The following is a 22,980-nucleotide window of genomic DNA, read 5'->3' on the forward strand; positions in this document are numbered from 1 at the left end:
TATAAGATGTTCATTCAAACACCATTTAAAATTAACCAAAGAAAACTACTCAAATGTCCATTAATAATAGAAAACTGCATCATCGTGTATTTATAGGAGCACATAGGTGGCTTAGTCAGTTGACTATCCAACTCTTGATTTCAGCTCAGGCCATAATCTCAGGGTCATGGGATTGAGCCCCCTGTCAGGCTCCATGCTGGGCATGGAGACTGCTGAAGGAAGGAAGGAAGGCAGGAAGGAAGGAAGGAAGGAAGGGATGAAGATCATTCAAACACCATTTAAAATTAATCGGAATTGGGGTGCCTGGGTGGCTCAGTCAGCTGGGTGTCTGACTTGGGCTCAGGTCATGATCTCGCGGTTCGGGAGTTGGAGCCCCGCATCCGGCTCTGTGCTGACAGCTCAGAGCCAGGATCCTGCCCCGGATTCTGTGTCTCCCTCTCTCTCTGCCTCTCCCCTGCTCACATTCTGTCTCTCTCTCTCCTTTAAAAATAAATAAACATTAAATAAAATTCCATGGGTAATATGTTGTAGAAAAGGAGTTAATAAACTTAATAAATGTAAAAAATATTTATAAACAGATAAAAAATCAATTTGTCGGACTAAGCAAGTTACAAAAGAGAAAATACAAATGGACAGAAATATAGGAACATATGTCACCTACCAGTAAACAAGAAGTAAAAATGATACCATTTTCGCCTATCAAATTGATAAAGATTTAAAAATTTGTTAGTAGTTGTTATTGTCAAGATACAGAAAAAGAGGTACCCTCAGCCATTATTGGTTGGGGTGTAAACAAGTTCAACATATTTACATACTTGTATTATGATGTATGATCCTGACAATTTTTATTTGTCAATTATACCTCAAAAAAAGCTGACAAAAGGGGAGACATCTGGAGGAAAAAAAGACATGCAGTACCTTGACAGGCTGTTTTCTTCAAAAACAAGTGAATTTTTCATTAATTTCTTCTCTTGCTCTTCTCTACATACCCTTGCTACTCAGTCAACATCCCCACATTTATCAAGCAATAGTGACCATTGATTCTTTCGGTAAGTTTTTTGTTCACTGGTAACATGTAATTGAGAGGTCCTTCAATATACTCAGGTATATATACATACATTTACATATACTGTGTATGTGTGTCAGTATATATGTAGCTATACTTATTTTATTATTTATTTTTTTAATTTTTAAAGTTTTTGTTTAAATTTCAGTTAGTTAACATATATGTAGTATTAGTTTTCAGAAGTTGCATACAATAGATTTATCAGTTGCATACAATACCCAGTGCTCATCACAAGTGCCCTTATTAAACATCACCCATGTCACCCATCCCCCACCCATTTCCCCTCTAGCAACCTTCAGTTTGTTCTCTATAGTTAATAGTCTGTTTTATGCTTTGCCTTTTTTTTTATGTCCGTGTTCATCTGTTTTGTTTCTTAAATTCCACAGATGAGTTAAATAATGTGGTATGTGTCTTTCTCTGACTGACTTATTACACTCTAGCTCCATCCACGTCATTGCAAAGAGCAAGATTTCATTCTTTTTTATGTTTGAGTAATATACTTGTGTGTGTGTGTGTGGTTCAGTTTCATTCTTTTGCATGTAGCTGTTCAGTTTTCCCAAAACCATTTTTTGAAGAGACTATTTTTTTTCATCAGATATTCTTTCCTGCTTTGTTGAAGATTGGTTGACCATACAGTTACAGCTATACTCATTTTAAATAGAATCCCTGCCTGCAATTGGAAACAAACAACTCCCATTTTGATGATCACCTTTGTATTTTTTTAGCATTAAGAGAATTAATTTCTGATTCAAATCCAGAAATAAAATTAATATTTCTATTTTCAAATATAACCAAGACATTATCACCCTCCCTCAGTCTAATTTCAAGCATAGTGTTCTAGATTTATTAAAGTCCCAGGAGAGTTGATGCCTGTCTCATGCTTTTACTTATTTTTAGTCAGCTCAAGGAAAAATGTATTATGTCTACTCCAAGAAGTCATTCCACTCAGTAAAGGAGATTCTATCCATGTAGTTAGAAGTACTGGGTTAGCCATGATTCATAAATACAGGTTGCTATTTCCTACAGATTGAATGTTTGCGTCGCACCAAAATTTTTATGTTGAATCCTAATTCCACTGCGATGGCATGTGGAAATGGGGCCTTTGGAGATGATTAGGTCATGAATGTGGAGCCCCTCTGAATGGGATTAGTGGCCTTATAAAAGAAACCACAGGAAACTCCCTTGCCCCTTCTGCCACGTGAGGACACAACAAAAAGAGGTGTCTCTAAATCAGAAATCAAGTCTTCATTGGATACCAAACCTGCAGGTATCTTGACCTTGGATTTCCCAACCTTCAGAATTGTGAGAAATAAATTTCTATTGTTTATAAGCCCTGCTCAGTCTATGATATTTTTTTATGGCGGACTGAAAGGACTAAGACACTATTGCATGACAAACAAGTGGGATTTGGGAATCTATTTCAATATGGTAATTATGGTATATACTGTCAAATGTAAATGCAAGAATAACAATAATTTTTCCCTTGAAATTAATTCCCATTTCTCATGTAAAATTGTTTCTCTCAAAAGACAACATACTGATGATTTGGTGCTCTGGAACTGAAAAATTATTTCCTGTGGCATGCAGTTGTCATCTATGATGAGTAAGAGATGTGTCCTTGAGATGGTCCTTCAAACTAAGGATTGTGTTCTTACTTTCAATAATTTTCAAGTAAATCCACCCACCTGGGAGGGGGGCTCCCCCCTTCCTGTCCTAAGAGATTGAGACAGAATTCTGATTTAAGATAGCATTTAAGATAGCATTCTGATTTAAGGCCTCTGTAATTTCTTTGTTCTCATTACAGAAGGGTTCTTCCGAGGGCTGGAACTTAGAGAAAAAAATTTTTTGGCCCTGGGAAGGCATTAATGAGTGCTAGAGGGTAGAGGAGGAAAGTTGACAAAGTATTTCCAGCAACTTCAGAAGTAGAATGTATTAATTTCCTCCATTATCTTGGTATTGTTATCATGTATTAATCCTCAGAAACTCTGGTATTCTTCAATAGAAACCACAGTTATTTACCACTGCTGAAGCAAATCTTGCCGTTATAAATTGAATTACTAAGAGAAATAAAAACCTGAAAGTAATGAATACAAAGTTTAAATGAAGTTTTTCAACAGCTGATTATTAACAAGTGGCCTGTCATAAATGCTAAGAAATAACCATGGCATGATTTTTTTTTTTTAAACAGAAGAATATTTTCAATGACTGATGTCAACCTAACTCATCAGATTTTGGAAATGCTGGATGACCAAAATGTCATGAATTTCATCAATAAATAAAGTAACTTAGGAATTTGAAGATATATTGAAGAAATACATTTAAGGTTGCTGGCCCATAAGTTACTAATCAAAGAACCATTTTTGGACTAGAATATGTCATAGATAGAAGAGAACTAATTGCCAATCTGTTTTTGGGGGTTGGGGAGGGGCAATGGTGGGAAGAATCATCAGCTTCAATTTGAGGCCTTGGAGATCATCTGGCTCTGAGCTTACCAACTTTCAGGTGGTTTGATGATAATGCAGAAAACATTGGAATTTAAAGGTTAAACATGGTTCAGCTTCCAAGGTGATTTCTGTGCCCTTAAATACCTTTGTAAAGATACATTGTTTCACATGAAAACAGAGATTTGCTGTAAATTCAAAGAAGTAATTTTGTATAAATTTGAAAAATAGAAGTCAATATGTCAGGAATTTTACTGATTTTTGTAAGTTTTATACATTTGGTAAGGATAAGTTAATTTTTTTATATTCTTGTTGAACAGGTAAAGGAATAGCCTGGATTCTCACCACCCCCAAATGCCAGTGGTATTGATGCAAATCTTTGTGATTTCTCATATAGATCATATTTTCCTAGTTGAGAGATCATCATAACTTCTGATATGTGTAGAGTACATTTTGTTTGACACAGAATTTTCATACACATTGTTTTATTTGATTCTTTTTTTTTTTTTTTAATTTTTTTTTTTCAACGTTTATTTATTTTTGGGACAGAGAGAGACAGAGCATGAACGGGGGAGGGGCAGAGAGAGAGGGAGACACAGAATCGGAAACAGGCTCCAGGCTCTGAGCCATCAGCCCAGAGCCTGACGCGGGGCTCGAACTCCTGGACCGCGAGATCGTGACCTGGCTGAAGTCGGACGCTTAACCAACTGCGCCACCCAGGCGCCCCATGATTCTTGTAACAACTCTATAAGATGGAAAACAAAAATACCATTATCTCCATTTTACAGAGGTAAAAACATATGTAACTGATATTTATTAAAAGTCTACTCTGTGTCATCATTGGCATGAATGCTGCAGACGTAAAATTGAGCAAAGAACCTTTCCTCATGTCAAGAAATTAATAGTTCAGGGCAGAAAAGGGATAGAAAAACAGAAAATTAAAATACAAAATGGTACAGGGTCCCTACTAATACCATACCGTTGTGCAAGCACGAAAATATTAAAGGTTATGTCATTGTTATTATTCAAGGATTGTCAATGATCAGTTCTTCATGGGAAAATCAGCGGGAATGTATACTAGAGGTGAAACTTGAATAAAGAGGAAGAATTCTCCAAGAAGACCTTGGGGAAGGAAGGGAGGCATTTTCAACACAAATAATGGGGGCATTATGCAGTTTGCAACACCCAAGGTCATGAAACTATTTAAAGACAAAAGTTAGGTTCAAATTCATGCTTTTTCTACAAGATATTTTCCCCCAATTATAAGTATTCAAACTCTGGTCAAATAAACTCTGGGCTTCCTAAATAAAATAGTGCCTGACCAATTGCCTCTAAAATGGGTGCTCAGAACAAACCATCATTGGCATTCTTGATTTTAAGCCACATTACTTTTGGGAAGAAATTGCTCTGTACTGACAAATCGCAATAGTTATGAACATAGTAATAACATAACAAGAATAATCAAATGCAATGCAAATGAAAATGCATCAATTCAAGCTGAGTTTCAGGTCTCGTTATGTTCATTCAAGTTTAATGTGCTTTATGATTTTCTGGAAGTTAAGATAAACTGGCTTCTGCAATTTGGGCTCATTTGGCGATTTATGTTCACATCCACATTCTTAAATTTTTAAGAGCAGACAGCCAACCCAGGTACTGTCATCTGGTCATATACAAACTATTAGGGCTAGGGTAAGGAGGGCCGGGTTGTTTATATTCATGTTCAATATATTATCATCATCAGGCTCAAATTGAACTAGCATATGTTTATGTGTAAGCAACCTTTGAAAAGCAATTTGCTCAAAACTTGGTTCTTTTATTACTTCTCAGAGATTGATTAGATATTATGCAATCTTACCCAGGGCTGATGGTCTCATTCTCATTGATTTTCATTTTTTTTAATAAAAGATTTTTTTGAGGTTTATTTATTTTGAGAGGAGAGAGAGTGAGCACAAGTGGGGGAGTGGCAGAGAGAGAAGGAGAAGGAGAATCCCAAGCAGGTCCCACTCTGTCAGCACAGAGCCCAACACAGGGCTCAATCCCATGAGCTGTGAGATGTGATCTGAGTCGAAATCAGGAGTTGGGTGCTTAACCACCTGAGCCACTCAGGCGCCAGTGATTTTCTATTTTTAATATAAAGGGGATGAAATCTGGTTGGAAGTGGGAGCTATTGGATTGTTCTGAAGCTTTTTTTTTTTTAACTGAGATTGAAAAGCTGGAGGAAAAGAACATGAGAGAGTTTGGTAGCATAGCTGGAGGTCTCCCAGGTCTCTCCTCAGTGCCACCAATGGTTGGAGTTCAGGTTTTCCTCTCATCTATCATAATAGGGTGAGTTTTTCCCAGTGGCTAATTGTATGTTGTAATTAAGCCTGCTGTGCACCTATTCTGTAAATAACCCAATGAAAGAAGACACTCTGGCTGTGGAACAACTCATATCAACAAAGACTTATCATCTCCTTCCCTGGCTTTTCTCTCATTTGCCCGTATAACAAAATCCAGTGTAAATAACCATTTAAAAAGAAGAGAAAAAAGCAAGACCCTTCTAGTCTCTAAAATGTGATTAAGTTGCAAGTTTGGCACGGTAACTGATTTCCTAACCAGCTATTTTCCCAACAAAGAAATACACACTGGAAACATAAGATTGATGAGTTGCTGAAGTTACTTATTGAATTTATTTACCTTAACCACCAGGATGGTCTTGCAATGTTATGTCTTATTAGCCTCCGTGCAGAGCGTATTTTACCTGATATAACTAGGTTATCTCTGTGCAGGGAAAGAATGGCCTTCTTTAGAGCTCCACCTGTCAGTTCTTGATGGAAATAATAGTGAATCGACGCATTTATCTACTCTACCATTACCTCAGATATTCTCTACAAACTATAGTCTGGGGGCCAAAACTAGCCAAGTGTCTCTTCTATGTGTGTGTGCACGCGTGAGTGTGTGTGTGTGTGTATGTATGTATGTATGTGTTAGCTTTCTGATTGTTGTTTAGGCACGTATATAGAGGTTATTATAAGGATACAGTCGTGTCTCATGGATGCTGGATGGAAAACACTCAAATGAGGCATCACTCAAGGGTGAAATTCACCATCTCAATGTTTTCCTCTGGTTTTACTCCCTTCAGTCCATTGCCTGTTTGTGTAAATAAAGTTTTATTGGAGCACACAGTCAAGCCTATTCATTTATGTGCCCATGACATAGTTGGATAGTTATTAACAGAGGCCTTATTCTTCCCGCAAAACCTAAAATATTTACTATCTACTCCTATCCAGTACAAGTTTGCCAATTCCTGCTCTATTCTAAACATCTTCAGGTGTAAGTTCTCACTCTCTTTTACTTCTCACAGAAATAAAATAATAATTGGAGTTTACGTATTAAAACCTTTGTTTTCTTGTAGTTCGAAAGGATCAAAGAAATGGTTGAGAAATAGCGCACTAAATTAACCCTAAGTCTACAATCATGAGAAAGAGAAACCACTTACTTGCATTAGTATTACTATTACTGTTATTACTAACAACATGCATTACCTATGTGAATGTCACTATGCAGGGCACCTTCCAAGTTTCTGTAATCCCTATACCAGCTCTGTGTAATGTTATTATGTCCCTTTTCTACATGACGAAATTAAAACCCAGCAGTGCCTCATAACTTGCTCACAAAACACGCCTCCTCAAGTACATGATAGCAAAAAACCAGTCTATGCCTTTCTGACCCAAAAGCTGATGATTTTAACTACAAAAGGAGTGTATTCCATAGGGTGCCACTTAATAACTTTAAATTCAGTTAATTGCAGTGAACTCAACATTTATTTGAATCCTTCACTTACTCAAGTCATTGTGGTGAATACAGAGGGATACAGAAACATGAACGAGATGCAGATGTGTCTTTAGGAAACTCAGTTTGGGGTAGTAAGTTCTGTCCTTTAAAAAATAAACACTCCACAAATGACACAACTTTGTTCTTACTTCACACTACATCTCTAATTTTGTTTTGTTTCTTCTAATACTTAGCTAAATAAACTGCTTTCAGTAAAGGTGCAACTGATTAATAGCTGTAGCAGTTTCTGACATACTCAGAGAATGTAAATGTGGATATTGGGAGAGTGAATGGATACAGTTTTGAGTCAGGGAATAACACAGTCTTTCACAAGAATTGGATATGGGTTGGGCTGGGACTGAGAGAAAGCAGCATGAACACACTGGGTGTCTGTGTAAATGAGAAGGTGGGAGGTGAGAAAAGATAAAGAAATTGAACCAGGAGGCCTTCAATAGCAAACTTACCTATTGGACGATTTAATCAAAGTCACGCTGAACAGATTTGGTGAGAAGGTGAGTGAGTACAACGTCAGTTGTTGTTTATTTGTTTGTTTTAAGTTTATTTATTTCGAGAGAGAGAAAACATGAGCGGGGATGGGGCAGAGAGAGAGAGGGAGAGGGAGAATCCCAAGCAGCCTCAACACTGTCAGCGCAGAGCCTGATGAGGGGCTCAAACTCACAAAGCTGTGAGGTCATGACCTGACCAAAATCAGGAGTCACATACTTAATGGACTGTGCAACCCAGGGGCCCCTACAATGTCAGTTTTAAGTACGTCTCATCTGTGTTGCTCTGTTTGGAGGGTCAAGTTGATTAGAGTACAGGGTCAGGTCCTGATGTAACTCAGGCTGCTGAAATAATACAACGGACGATGCAACACTGCCTCCAGGGATGCCCATGGCTGAGTAGTTGGGGAGGTGACCACCTCAATGACTGATCTTAGTCTGCCTGCTCCAGCCTCTCTGGTAGGAAGAGTCTTCCACTTTTCTGGTCTTTTTGATATTTTCTCCGGCATGGTGACAGGCCTATCCTACAAACCATCCCAGCAACAACGAGGCCATTTCTGGGCCTGGATCTCTCCCAAGCTTCCAAATTAGAGAATGTCAAGTCAACAAAGGGGGAAAATGCTTTCTTCTGCTTTTATGCTGTCAACCTTCATTTGTCCTGATGTCTTTCTACCCAGTATCCCGGGTCTCATCTGAAGATGTCAATATGAAAATAAGGGCTTTGAATCCACCAAGACTCTTTAAAATTATTTAAAAAAATAAAAATAAAACCTCTTAGTCAGAAATGGGTACAATACTGAAGCCATCAGTAAAAATGAAGACTGGCAGTTTAATTTTACTAAATACTGTAAGAGAAAGGATGTCAGCCACAATGACTGGTGGGCCTGCCCAGGGTGACACATTAAACTCTGCTGAAGAGAATAAATAGTTAATTTGTTTAACCTTTTCAAGACTTTACATGGAAAACCCTGGGAATTACACTCCGGGTGGGGACTTCAGAAAATATTTTTCCTCATTTCCCCTGATTTCAGTGTAACACATTGGCCAATTCAGGATTATTTATTTATGGATGCCTAAAACAAAATTCCAAAATCCCTCTTCATGTTCCTCTTGCTCAAGCAGTGTGCCCTCTGTGCATCCCCAGCTTATGCAGTCTTTGAGGATGACATCTCAGCAGTGACAAGTACATTTACAAGACTCAGGTCTTCTCCATTCAGATGCTTCTCAATTTAGAATCCATCAAACATGTCAGGTGCAAGAGGTTTGACAGTAATGAAATAGGCAAATACATACCATGTTCTCACTTTCTGTTGGAGACAAGGATGGTAACTTTGGAATTAATTGCAAAGGGCAAGTTTACTCAACTGAAAAGGCAGAACTGGCACCACAGATAGAAAACAAGACTTCATGCTGTGGGGAGGCAATGATGAAAATGGGAATTTCAGAAAATTTAACCTGTATGTAAACAAATGAGAGGAGTATTAGGATAGTGGGTTTTAAGGTAGGAGTGGTGTGTGGATAGGAATTGCCAAATATCAGGGCACCCAGGAAGAGACTCTGTAAGAAATGTTTGAAGGTGCACTCAAGTCAACACCTGCGGAAGAAGTGAAAGGAAGATAATTTTCAGGGAGAAACTGGATTATGATGAAATCATAATAAAGGACTCAGTTTATCTTAGGGGTGAATCTTGACACTGAGATGACCCTGCAGAGTTGTTACAGTTTAGGGTAAGAGAATGCTGGCCCTTCAAACCTCCATCATATCCCCAGAGGGGAGGATGTGAAGTTAAGAAAGGTGTTTCTATTCAGCCCATGGCAGGATCTTGCAGATGCAAACCTGCAAAATTTTAGTCTCCAAAATCATTGGCAGGTGGACGAATGAGGGTTTCAGTCTTAAGTAGGGGGATAGGGGAATTGGAGGGTTCCATGTAACATCATGGCAGCTTTCCTCATGAGTCACTCCAATTCATTTCCTTCATTTAAGGAAACCATTTCTTCATGATTATCCATTCTAGATTCCCTTGTTCTTGTCTATGTGACTTACCAGTGGGGTAACCCATATCCTTATTCATTCGAGCTTGAGACACTTGTCAGGCTGAGAGTACTGTGCTTGTCTAGTAATTACTAACATTTGTATCAAGAGACATCTATGTGGATCAGTAGGGTGAAAATCATATTTTCCCCAATCCCCAAGCACATTATCTCCACTTCCTCCCAACATACAGGATCATGACCACTGTCATGGTGGTGACTCTTTCCCTGCTGCTTTCACAGTTCAGGAGGTCAAGGGCTATGTGTTTGTTTGTTTGTTTTTATTTGTTTTGTTTTGTTTTAAGATTGACACATTACTACAAATTACATGATATTGCTCAGAACCCCAGAATAATACATCATGGAATCCTTACTTGTGCTTACCAGAATCTACTGAGCATCTTTTTCTGCCACAGTTTCCTCTAGGTCACAGGGCTGCCCAGATCCTGGTCCTGCTACAGGATCTTTTCTGGATGTCTTTGATATGACCTGATATGTGGGTCAGTGCAGTACTCCCAAAGGTGGAAGATGCTGCCTCCAAAAAGTCAGAGGTCTACCAGGCATCATGTTTCTTTCTTCATGATAAGCATTGTGAAATGTAATAGTTTGTCCTTTGGAGGTGATGTCCTCACATGCCTCATTGGATCCTAAATCATTAACTGATGTAGCTAGTTCCTGAATATTCATGGACTTTATCTCCCATTCTTTGAAGTGCATGCCTTTTACCAAGTCCTCCAGTGAACTTGTCACTTCTTTCTTATCTAGTCTGATTAGCATGATGTCATAAATAAGTTCATCAGTGTGATGCTCTGTGGGGTGTCCAGATGGCCTAGGTATCTTCAGACTGTATAATAACACAGGATAAAAGAGGGTAACAATCTCTGAGCATCTCACTGGGGCTGGTTCCCTGCTCACCAGCACATTCCTTATTGCTTTGGTAAGTAGATGGTCTTCCCAAGGAAAAATACTCATCTGGTGAATTTTCAATATTTACATGGCATATAACTCCAACAAATTCACTTTTCTGAGGCTTTTGAATCCTTAATCTACCTTCTCCCACAAAAATGCTGGCATTTCTTTTCCAGTTAGGTAGGGGTCATTGCTTTCTCTGACTCCTGAGAAAGATAAACCCATATACTCCAAAATTCAGCTCTGCATTCTGCAACCCTTGATCCAACACCTTCAGAATCTTGTTCCATATGTACTGTTGGGTACTCCTGCCTGTATATGGTTAGTAGGTCTTGCAGCTCTTTAAAAATATAGTTAATTTCCTCCCTTAATAATCACAGCATTTGGGGCGCCTGGGTGGCGCAGTCGGTTGAGCGTCCGACTTCAGCCAGGTCACGATCTCGCGGTCCGTGAGTTCGAGCCCCGCGTCGGGCTCTGGGCTGATGGCTCGGAGCCTGGAGCCTGTTTCCGATTCTGTGTCTCCCTCTCTCTCTGCCCCTCCCCCGTTCATGCTCTGTCTCTCTCTGTCCCAAAAATAAATAAAAACGTTGAAAAAAAATTAAAAAAAATAATAATCACAGCATTTATTGACTGAGTTATGTTCTGTATTCACTCTATTTATCCATCTATTAGGCAAGAGTGGATGTTCTGTCCAGCAAGGCAAAGGCTTCTACATAATCTTCAAGTAAGAGGGGTGAGGTTCAGGGTAGCACTTCTTTTTTTTTTTTAAGTTTATATATTTTGAGAGAGAGACAGAGACAGAGAGGAGAGAGTGAGAAGGGGAGAGGCAGAGAAAGAGAGGGGGAGAAAGAATACCTAGAAGGCTCTGTACTGTCAGTGCAGAGCTCAATGTGGGGCTTGAACCCATGAATCATGAGATCATAACCTGAACAGAAATCCAGAGTCAGACACTCAACTGACTGGGGTTGAGGGCCCTGGGATAGCAGAAAGTGAGAGAAATAGTACACTTCTCTGTGCACAGATCATTTGAAGGAATCTCAATGATCCTTTGAGGGAAATCTAAGAAGTCAATATTTTTTTAGTTCATCAAACCAATACAATTTTCCAGGATTCTATTCCTTCCCAAATAGGATCCTGACCTTGGCTTGGCAAACCTATCATATCTGGGATACCCAGTCCTCTTGGTAGCCTCTTGTGGTCTTAGGAGTAAGTGCTGAAAACTGTGCTCCTCTTTTTCAACTATAGGAAATATGAATCTCTTTATATGGTACCAACAAGGCCCTCTGGCTTTCATCCTTAGCTTTTAATTGCTGTTTAATTGGTCTTCAGTATTTTATTATCTTTTTTCAAAGCATCTATTGCATCTAGGAACACTATCATTTAGTTCCTATTTCCAAGTTTTTCTCAAATCCTGGCTATATCGCTCCTGCTTGTGTGTTTCCTTTCTCCCAGTGTCATCCCAGTTCTTCACTGTTGGAAAGTTCTAAAATTGTCCTGCAGTCTTGTGCCAGGGACTATCCATGCTCAATGTAACACCAGTGATGGCTTCTCATTGTCACTCTCTAGTGGGTACTTGATCTCTGAAATCTCATCATAGTACGGGCTTTCTCAGAACTGAGACAAGACTGTCCTCCTGGACACAATGGTCACAGATTTTGTTTCTGGAAATCAGACTCTGAAATGGAGACTGAGGTTCATGAAATGTATTGGGGAATGCTCTTGGAATCAGCTCCTGTGGAGGAGGTGAAAGAAATAAAATTGAACAAAGGGGAAGTTGAGCTCTGAGATCGTCATGCAAAAGGCTTGAGCCAGTCCTCCAGGAAACTCTGGTGATTCCTTTAGAGTTTTCCCAACTGGGGAAAGTACCTTTGCTTCCTACATCGACCAGTCATTATTCCTGTATATCCCCAGGGAAGAGCCATATAATCTAGACCAGACAGCTGCCATTCATGAAGGGCAATCTCTGAGGGGGGACTAAACGACAATCTGCCAGTAGCTCTCAGCCTCTGAGGGAATGATTGCTCCAGTGCTTAACCAGGAGAATCTAGACACAGCACAACATTCAATGTAAGATCAGAAAGATCAATAAGATAATGAAAATGTGTTCAGCATTGGGACTAGGCCAGTGAGGCCTCCCAAGCAAAATTTAAGGGGGGAACAAAAAGCCAATAATCAAAATAAATATTTAACTCAATATTTTATAACAAAAATTAATGTAAAAACAGTGATGAACCAGATATCAACGTTTTGTCTTGAATTTTAAAGAGAGAGAGCAAGCACAAGCAGGAGAGAGGGGCAGAGGGAGACAGAGAGAGAATCCATGCTCAGCACAGAGCCCGATGTGGGGCTCCCTCTCAGGTACCATGAGATCATGACCTGAGCCCAAATTAAGAGTAATCAAATTACTGTTTTTTTGTTGTTTGTTTGTTTGTTTTGCTTCGGGCTCTAATATGGCTTGACACAGCTTGATGTACGTGACTGGTTTTGTTTTATTTGTTGAAAAGAATTACTTAAAATATAACTGACTCTTCAATACCCCTGGGAATGGTGCACATAATAACCAAATCACAGCAAATAACTTACTGAGGGTCTTTTATACAAGGGATTGAACGAGGGATTTCAGTAAAAACAAGCTCCAGGATTTATAAGACAGGTCTTGTATTTCCTGTTTTCCAGAGGAGGTGGAGTTGAGTCAAGAGATTAACAATTTTTACATACATAAGTATTTAGATGAATCATAGTCTAGGTTTTATTTATTTTTAGAATTTTTATTCAAATTTTTAAAAGTAAAACAAAACAAAACCCCCAGCTTACCTGTTTCTCCCCCACTCCCTGCCTCTTGCCACCACCAACCTCTTTTCTTTAACTATACAGTCAGTTTTGTTTTCTGTTTTTTGTTTCTTTTTTTGACTCCACATATACGTGAAATCATAATGGTATTTGTCTTTCTCTGATTTCACTCAGCACAGTGCCCTTGAGGTCTACTGTGTTGTTGCAAATGACAAGATTTAATTTTTTATCCTTGAATAATATGCCATTGTATGTATATAACACGATCTATCCATGCATCCATCAATGGACACCTAGATTGTTTCCATATTTTGACTATTGTTAACAATGCTGCAATGAACACGAGGTGCGTGTATCTTTTTGAGTTAGTGTTTTCATATTCTTTGGATAAAAACCCACAAGTGAAATTGATTGGTAGTGTGGTATTTCTATTTTTAATTTTTTGAGGAGCCATCATGCTGTTTTCCATAGTGACTGCACCATTTTGCATTCCCACCAACAGTGTACAGGGTTCTCTTTTCTCCCCATTCTCAGTAACATTTGTTATTTGGGGAGGTGAGGTTGATACTAGTCATTCTGATAGGGATGAAATGGTATCTCATTGTGGTTTTGAGTTGTATTTCCTTGATGATTGGTGATGTTGAGTATATTTTCATGTGGTTGTTTTATTTCCGTTTTCGCACCTCTTCAATTACCGCTGTCAGTGAGATTTGTTCAATTATCTTTCAAAATTTCAAAGGGAATTTTAGCAAGATGAGCTAAAGCCCCTATTTCTGTGGTTTATCTCCAGAATAACACTGATAGTCACACTCTCTGCCTTGCCCCTCCCCCCCAATCAGCTAACCCATTTCACATTCTACTTGCTCTTTCTTTGTACTTTTGTTGGTCTACATGACTTATATGGCATCATATAGGCCTAATTACTGAGGCATCTACCCTAGTTACTTTTCACTTTTCAGGCTGTGTCTTCTCCTATTACTTATTCAGGGGGAAGCTTGGTTAAGGAAGCCTCAAGAGACACCAAACCGATCACCTGAGTAACGTTCCCACTACCACCTTCTTGTAGGAGTAACCCTGTCTCCTCAAGATGATGAAAGCCAACTATTTTAATCAGAATGGTACCTCCCTTCTTTGTCTACTGGTCCACTGTCATGAGGGGACCAAACTGAACAGGTTGCAGTGACAGTTTAACTTTAGTGAAACTTATGATGTGTCTCCTAGTGTAAGCATCCCCCCTCATGGAATCAGGACCTCTCCTACACTGTCCAATATGGTAGTCCCTAGCCACACATGCCTATTGAGCACTGGAAATGTGGTTAGGGCAAGTGAGAAACAGCATTTTAAATTTTATTTCGTTTTAATGCAGTTAAATTGGAAGTTAAATTTAAAAACCGAAACAGTATAAATTTTGAGTGTGTGTGTGAAACAAAACCGTACTGTTCTGGGGTGGTAGCATTTTACTTTAAGAGTGCAACACATAGATATTGTTTTGTTATAGTGCTCATTTACCATTTGTGGTGTAATTTCTAGTATTCCATAAACAGAAGACCAATCTAAGCAGTATCAGTAATTTGACTTAATTGGAAGTATTTTTTTCTATCCATTGATGTAAAATTGTAATATCCTTATTTCCTTATGTTATACATACAGCATGAATTAAGAGATACCTGTGTGAATTTTAATAGATAATTCAAGGACCTATTATAGTTACAAGAATAGAATTAAATTATTATTCATGTTTAAAAAATAAGTATGAACAAAATGTAATATTTAAAATGTACACATAGTACTAATGCAGAATAGAGTGGGGCAGAAATAAAACCATTTCTCTTTAAAAAATGGGAAGAAAGTATGTCATAAATTTCACATCGAATGGCAATTGTAATTTTCTGAAATGGAGCAAAATAAAAAGTCCGTCTGTGCCTTGTATTAAAAACAATTGAGGTAATAAAGTGAACAGTATTAAGAGACATTCTCAGAAAATGCATAGTGAATTTGGTAAGAAGTTTCTTCTCAAGTCATAAAAAAGTCAATCAAAATGAGGCAACTGATATCAGAATTAAACATCCAAATACAAATTTTTTTAACAATTCTTTAAACGTTCTGAAATTATAACTTTACCTACTATAAAATGGTATGCACGCTTGAGTGCACGCACACACACATATACAACCACACACACACATTAGATGGAAGGATTATGACTTCATTTACACAATTTTGTTGAAAATCTGTGAGAAACAGATATTTCGCAAAAACAAAAGTTCCTCAATTGAATCACCAAGTAATTGTTTACCAAATACTGGATTTTTACAATAATATAAAAGATGAATTGATTCAAATTTGAAAAATTTCACTTTTCTTTAGCTTTAGATGTTTAGTTTGATATAAGAAACATAGCCCCTTAATATGTTGGATGTGTTTTGCCTCAAAGGGCAAATATACAAAGAAATGTCAATTTAAGGCCTAAGAAAATAAGCTCAGAGCACAGAATTTTTTTATCTCTCACATCCGTCCAAGGAGAATTTCAGATTGATATTAACAATTTTGTTTCTATCAGAATAAATTGTGCTTTGTTAGGTCTAGAGTCCAGTTGTATTAGATTTTAAAATGAGGTACTATTTTCCCTAAAATAAGAGACTTATTCCAATGAATGCCAGATATTGAAATAATTAGTGCATAGTTGTTTTTTTAAGCAGACTATATGAAAAATATCATGGATAGAGTTTTTAAAATTTTCTCACTATATAGGTACCAATGCCATGAATCACCACCAGTTTGTAGAACCTTTCTAAGAATTAGAAGATAATGAATTTATTAATTTTATATTGTCTGTCAATACGAACTGGTTGAGTCATGAAATAATATTGCCAAGATGCATTATATTAATTCCAATTCAAGATTTTCTTGAAATAAAAGTAACTGTCTTATTTTGGACTGCTATAGCATGTACTACAAACTGGGTGACTTAAGCAATAAACATGTTTTTCTTAAAATGCTGGAGGCTAGGAAGTGCAAGGTCAAGGTGCCAGCAATGTGGTGTCTCGGGGGGAACCTATGTCTTGGCTTGTAGACAGCTGACTCTGTATTTGTATCCTTATATGGCAGAGAGAGAAAGAGAGGTAGGTGTTGGGGAGAAAGAAGCAGAGCTCCTTCTTTTTATATGGACATTAATTCCATCATGAGAGGCACACTCTTATGATCTAATCTAACCCTAATTATTTCATAAAGGCCCAACCTCCAAATACCATCACAGTGTGTATTAGAGTTTCAACATCTGAATTTGGATATATAAACATTCAGTTTTGAGCAACAATATTTGTCAAATGTTCTGTAATCAAAGACAAACCTGGCGATGTGATTTATGCCTTTCTCACTGATATTACACTCCATATGAAGAAGTTAAATTTGAAGATCTGAAGGAAGGAAAAGCGTATTTGTGAACTACTTAGACAAGTGTGGTCATTTTTGTTGAAATTAAAAATTTTATATTAACAAAAACGTATTTTACACATTGTTTCTAACTGGAATCCAATGTGCAGATTTTAACTGTATAAATTCACTTCAATATTTAAAAAACAAATTGGAAATTCTTTGCTGATAAGTTTGGAGTTGCTTTTCAATTGTTGTATTACACACCTTTGAATTTTATGTTATGATGATAACCTGACACAAGAACTGATAAATTTATTTAAGCCGGACAGGTATAGTTTTGAAATGGATCACCTTTGCTTCAAAGTCAAATCAATTTTTCTAAAAGAAGATGAATCAATGTTGTCAATGTAGATGCAAACGCTAAAGGAATTTTTTACTTGATTCAGTTATTGGAAACTTTTAAATTATGTTTGGAATAACGTGGGTATGTGAATCTACTTTTTCAACTATAAATTGGATCAGGCAAAAATCATCCATTGACGCAAAACCTGAGGGGAAATTTTGATGAGAACCAGGATATTTGCATTGCCTTAAAGTTACTCCTCACCAAATGTTTATTCCTTGCAATGGGTAACAAAAATTATACTGTGAAAATATCAGACAAGACTATGACTGAGTAATCAAAATTTACACTATCAACAAGGGAAATAGGATATCACGTGCCTCGGGATGCGATACCTGGAGGAAAGCACAACTTCATCTATGTAGGGTTCTGGCACACAATACATATCCCCATCGAATCTCAAGTGACCATCAGGCAAACACAAAATAAACAATACTTTATTAATACAGGGAGAGGGTGACAATGTTATTTCAAAAATTTAATGTTATTAAAAAAAAGAAAACAAAAAACAAACACAGGCTATGGAAACGTTCCAGATTAAAAGAAGCTAAAAAACATAACAGCTAAACATGACACCTTACTGTAGACTGGATTCTGGTTTGGGGGGCAAATACTGCTGTAAAGGATGTAGTGGGTCACCTGGTGAAATTGAAGCACAAACGGTGTCAAATGAAAACATGGTACTAATGTGAAATTTACTGAGGTGGGTAACTATTGTGGTTATATTGAAAAATTATAACCATTGTTAGTAGTAGTAAAATCATTCTTATCATCTTGGTCATTTATTGAACACGTGCTCTGCTAAAGGTTCTATGTGCATTGTTTCCTTCAATCCTCAGAAAACCCAGAGATAGAGACAATCCGGGGTAGTGTTGTCCTTGTAAACGTTTTCCAGTGTGGACATCTCTGGGATTACAGCCAGCTGATTACTGAATCCAGACAAGGGAAAGCACTTCTGCTGTGAAATGTCCTTTAATCCTGCTTGAAAACAAATTCTGTCCATCAAAGCTGAGCACATCAGAATGGACTTAGTGCAACCAAGGTGACAGGCCCAGGAAGGTGTGCTTGCTCTCCTGTGAAGTGGGGAGTTGGGAGAGGGTTTAGAATGCATTATCTGAGGATGTCTTTACTTGGTAACACAAGAAAAAGGGTGGTCATGATCGAAAGTACAATGTACACCATTAGATATGCGTGGTTCCAGAGCCAGCTGTGGCTTCCACCAGAATTGTTGTGTGTCCCTTGTGTAAGTCACCTGACTCTCAGAGCTGATGTTCTTTGCCTGTAATTGGTAGCACGAGAAAGTTTCATCAGATCTTAATACTGACTGCAGATTAGAATCACCAAGGGAGCTTGCTAAAGTCAAATAGCACCAAGACCAAAGATAAAGCAGACCAATTAAGCCAGTCTCTGGAGGGTGGAGTCTGGAGATACAGGTATACCCCCAAGTGACATTTATTGGTGTTGAGATATGACTTACATGCAATGAAGTGAACAAACCTTAAATGTAGAGTTCAATGTATTTTTACCACATATACTCTAATGAAGTTACCTCCTGCATCGAATATATAGAACAATTCTACCACTAAAAAAGTCTTCTGCAGGGTTTCTCCCAATCTCCCTCCACACACCCCAAAAGTAACAAACATGCTGATTTCCAACACCACAGATCAGTTTTGCTAGTTTCTCAACTTAACACAACTGGAATAAAACTGTACATCTTATCCTGTGTCTGTTTTTTTCCCACTTGTTATTAAGCATGTACAATTTATCCATATTTTTTTGTGTAGTTAATTCATTTATTATGGCTTCACAGTATTCAACTATTTGAATATATCACAAGATTTTTTAAGAAAATTTTTAAATATTTCTTTATTTTTGAGAGAGAGAAAGCACGAGTGGGGGAGGGGCAGAGAGAGAGGGAGATGCAGAATCCAAAGCAGGCTCTAGGCTCTGAGCTGTCAGCACAGAGCCTGACACAGGGCTCCAACCCACAAGCTGTGAGATCATGACCTGGGCCAAAGTCGGATGCTTAACCGACTGAGCCACCCAGGTATCCCTGAATAGATTGCAAGTTTTAATCCATGTTATGGGAGATGGATATTGAATTGTTTCCCAAATCTTGCATATTATAAATGGTACTATTGTGAAAATATGCATACAGGTCATTTGGAAGATAAACACACTCTTCTTGGATGTATACCTAGTAGAGGAATTGTTAGAGCACAGGGTGGTAGCTCTCTATTTCTCTTTAGTAGATATGACCAAAACATTCTTTAAAGTAGTTGAGCCACTCTAATTCCCATCAGCAGTAGAGGGGTTAACCAATTATTCCCCATCCTTATCAACATTTTCTGTTGTCAGTCATTGTGATCTTAGGCCTTCTAGTGAGTGTGTAGTGTTGTTGCCTTGTTTAAGAGTGCGTTTCTGTTTTTGTAGTTTGTTTTAATCTCACTTGACTGGAGAATAGAGCACCTTGTCTATGATTACAGGCCATAAGGATATTCTATTTGTGAAGTACCTTTTGAGTTTTCTCAATTTTTAATATAATTGTCACCTTCTTACGGATCTATAGTTCTTCATCTATTCTAGATGTGTGAAAGTTTTTAGATATATGCATTACAAATAGGCAGTGACTCTCTTAATGGTGTCTTTTGATGAACAGAAGTTCTAGTTTGAATTATTTCTAACAGTTTTTCTCCAGACAGCAAGTTCTGAGAGAGTTAGTGTTCAGGATGTTTCTAAATTTTCCTTTGGACCAACACCAATGGGAAAGAGGGGAGGAAAGGAGATGTCTGTTGGTGCATGACCAACAGTCTTAGCTGAATACAGGGAGCTCTGGGAGAGTATATAATTTCTTAGAGTTGTCCTGAATTGGGCCAAAATGGCAGAACTTTTATAACTCTGTCTGGATCAGGGCACTGATCTGACCCTGGAAGAGTATGACTTTGGGCAACTTAAGTTCTCTGCACCTGAGGCAATCCCTAAAGTGGAATGATAGCTGAACACTGTCCACTGACAGCCCTGCCAGCAGCTGGGACAAGTTCTTGTTGGGGGATCCAAGTGCCACATCTTTCTGCCTATCCCAATAACCAAAACATACATTTTTCATTTTATGGTTAGTGCTTTTTGTGTTATGTTTAAGAAATTTTTGCTTCCTTCAATATTATGAAGGTTTTCTCCTATGTTTTCTTCTTGAAGCTTTTAAATTTTTCTGTCATCTTTAAGCCTTATAAGGTATATAATTTTTGTATATGATATGAAGCATAAGTCAAAATTACTTTTTTTTCTAATATGGATATCTAACTGAAATCAGCTCTGTTTATAAAAAAAAAATCGTTTGCCCATTGCATTCAGTGGCACCTGTTGCATTTTTCCTTTTCTTTTCTTTTCTTTCTTGACAGAGAGAGTGCAAGCAAGGGAGGGGTGGAGGAAAAGGGAGAGAAAGAATCTCAAGCAGGCTCCACACTCAGTGCAGAGCCTGACATGGGGCTTGATCTCATGACTGTGAGATCATGACCTAAGCCAAAATCAAGAGTTGACGCTTAACCAACTGAGCTACCCAGACACTCCAGCACCTGTTGTATTTTAAAGTGTAGTTGGAGTTGTTAACTATGCTAGAGATGAATTTTAAGCTCTCTTTCAGGTCTGAGATTCTAGGTACAAGATAATAGGTATTACAGTGTAAAGAAAGGGAAGTTATATCATTGGCTAATCTGAAAGTGGCCAATGATAATGGTGTGTAACAAGTAGCAGTTATGGTGACCTAATAAGTTTCATAAAATATTTGTGAGGCTGAACCAAACCTGATGAAATTTTATTTGAGTTCAGGTAAATAAAATCGAAGTTGCAGTGGAAGACTTGTTGGCTATGTGCAAGCTACAAAACAGTGGAACACTGATTAAATGGGTACACATATACTGGCAAAGTCTTTTCAGTCTATTTAGAGTCCATTAGATACACAATATAGATACTAATACATTTTTCCTATGGGAATCAGAATAGGTTCTTTGAGTAGGTAGTGTTTTATTGTTTTAATAAAGAGTGGAGAGTAAAGAATATGTACATGGGTAACTCAAGATTGAAAGAGGATTTGAGATGTCACAAATTTCATAAATAAAGCTTTGCTTCTACCCAGCAACACTGACCTTTACATGCCATTATTTTTTCTCTTTCAGAACTCATTCTTTAAGAGTTATCTAAAGGTTACCTCCCCTAGGAAACCCATCTCTTGCTCATATGACTCCCAACCCATCACTTATTGATTCCATCATATTTGCCATGTCAAATCCTCAACTAGGCTGTGAGTTCTTCAAAGGCAAGGACCGCGAATTATACATTCCTTCATTGTCTTCTTCCCAGTGCTTGTCACATGATCTGGATCACAATGACCTGTCAACGAATTTTTGTCAATACAAACTTTAATTTAACAAAGATAAATCAAATGGTGTAATTTCCCATCTCAAAATCCTAAAATTGGGCTTGACACATAGTAGGTTCTCAATACTTCTCTACTTTAGAAAAGTGAATTGTGCTCACAGAGTTCTTATTAAATCTATTACAGTAATCATTTTACAATATATAAGTATATCATATCAATACATGTGCACCTTATACTTACACAATGATATCCGTCAGTTATATCTCAATAAAGCTGAAAAAATAAAATTAATTAATTTGTTTTTAATTTTAAAAGAAACCTGCCCCACAAAGAAAAGTGCAAATAAGTGTATAGGAAATGATGACTTTTTCCATTTGGTTAATTTATCATGCTTGCTAATTAGAGAAAGGAAAGAAAATGCCAAGTTTCCATGGTACCAAATCATAGGAGTGAAAGGGGTTATCTTAAAACGCCAAATCTTTACATTTGCTATTTGTCTTTATGAGAAAAAAATAATAGCCCAATAGATGAGGGAGGATAGACTTCTAGCAAGTTGTGTAGCTGGATTAATTACTGGAAGTTTACTTTTAACAAAAATTGTCTTTCTCACAAAATCACTTCCGGTTTGAGGAATGGGTTAACTGTGGCTATGCATTTTAGTTTTCCACATTTCCAAAGCATAAGTAAGGTACATGTTTTTTAAACAACACCCTGACACTTAAGCCATACACTCAGAAACTTTCGCTTTTTTAAAAAAGAGGAACGATACTTGTAACCTAGACAAAGTAGTAAGTATACCCTTCCTTGTCTGCAAATCAATAAAGAAAAGAACACTTAAAAATGGTGGCTTTTGGAAGACATTTCCAATTGTTGTTTTCACTTTTTCCCCTTCTTATTTCTAATTATAAGAGTTTTGGGTAGCCACAAGTATAAAGGTTCATAGAATAAAGACATAAAAAGACATGCAGGAGGTAGTGTATTTGCCTGAGTTTTATGAAGCTGGTATCAATCTTTTGTTTCATAAACTTCAGACTGGTTATTACTCTAAACACAGGCTTTGGTGCATTAAAAGTGGCATTGACAGAAATACAAATAAGAGAATTCCCAAGGGGGTGGGGGAAGGATAGGCTTCCCTCCTACACTCGGAGAATGGAATTCAAGAAAGGTCACACAGTACCCAGACTGGAGATAAACTTGAGCTTAACTAGCTCAATAAATGATTCATACATACAGTTTCCAGTCTTGTTTGTTTCCCAATAAGAGGAGAAAGGA

This window comes from Lynx canadensis, chromosome D2, assembly GCF_007474595.2.
Source record: "Lynx canadensis isolate LIC74 chromosome D2, mLynCan4.pri.v2, whole genome shotgun sequence".
In the NCBI taxonomy this organism is placed as follows: domain Eukaryota; kingdom Metazoa; phylum Chordata; class Mammalia; order Carnivora; family Felidae; genus Lynx; species Lynx canadensis.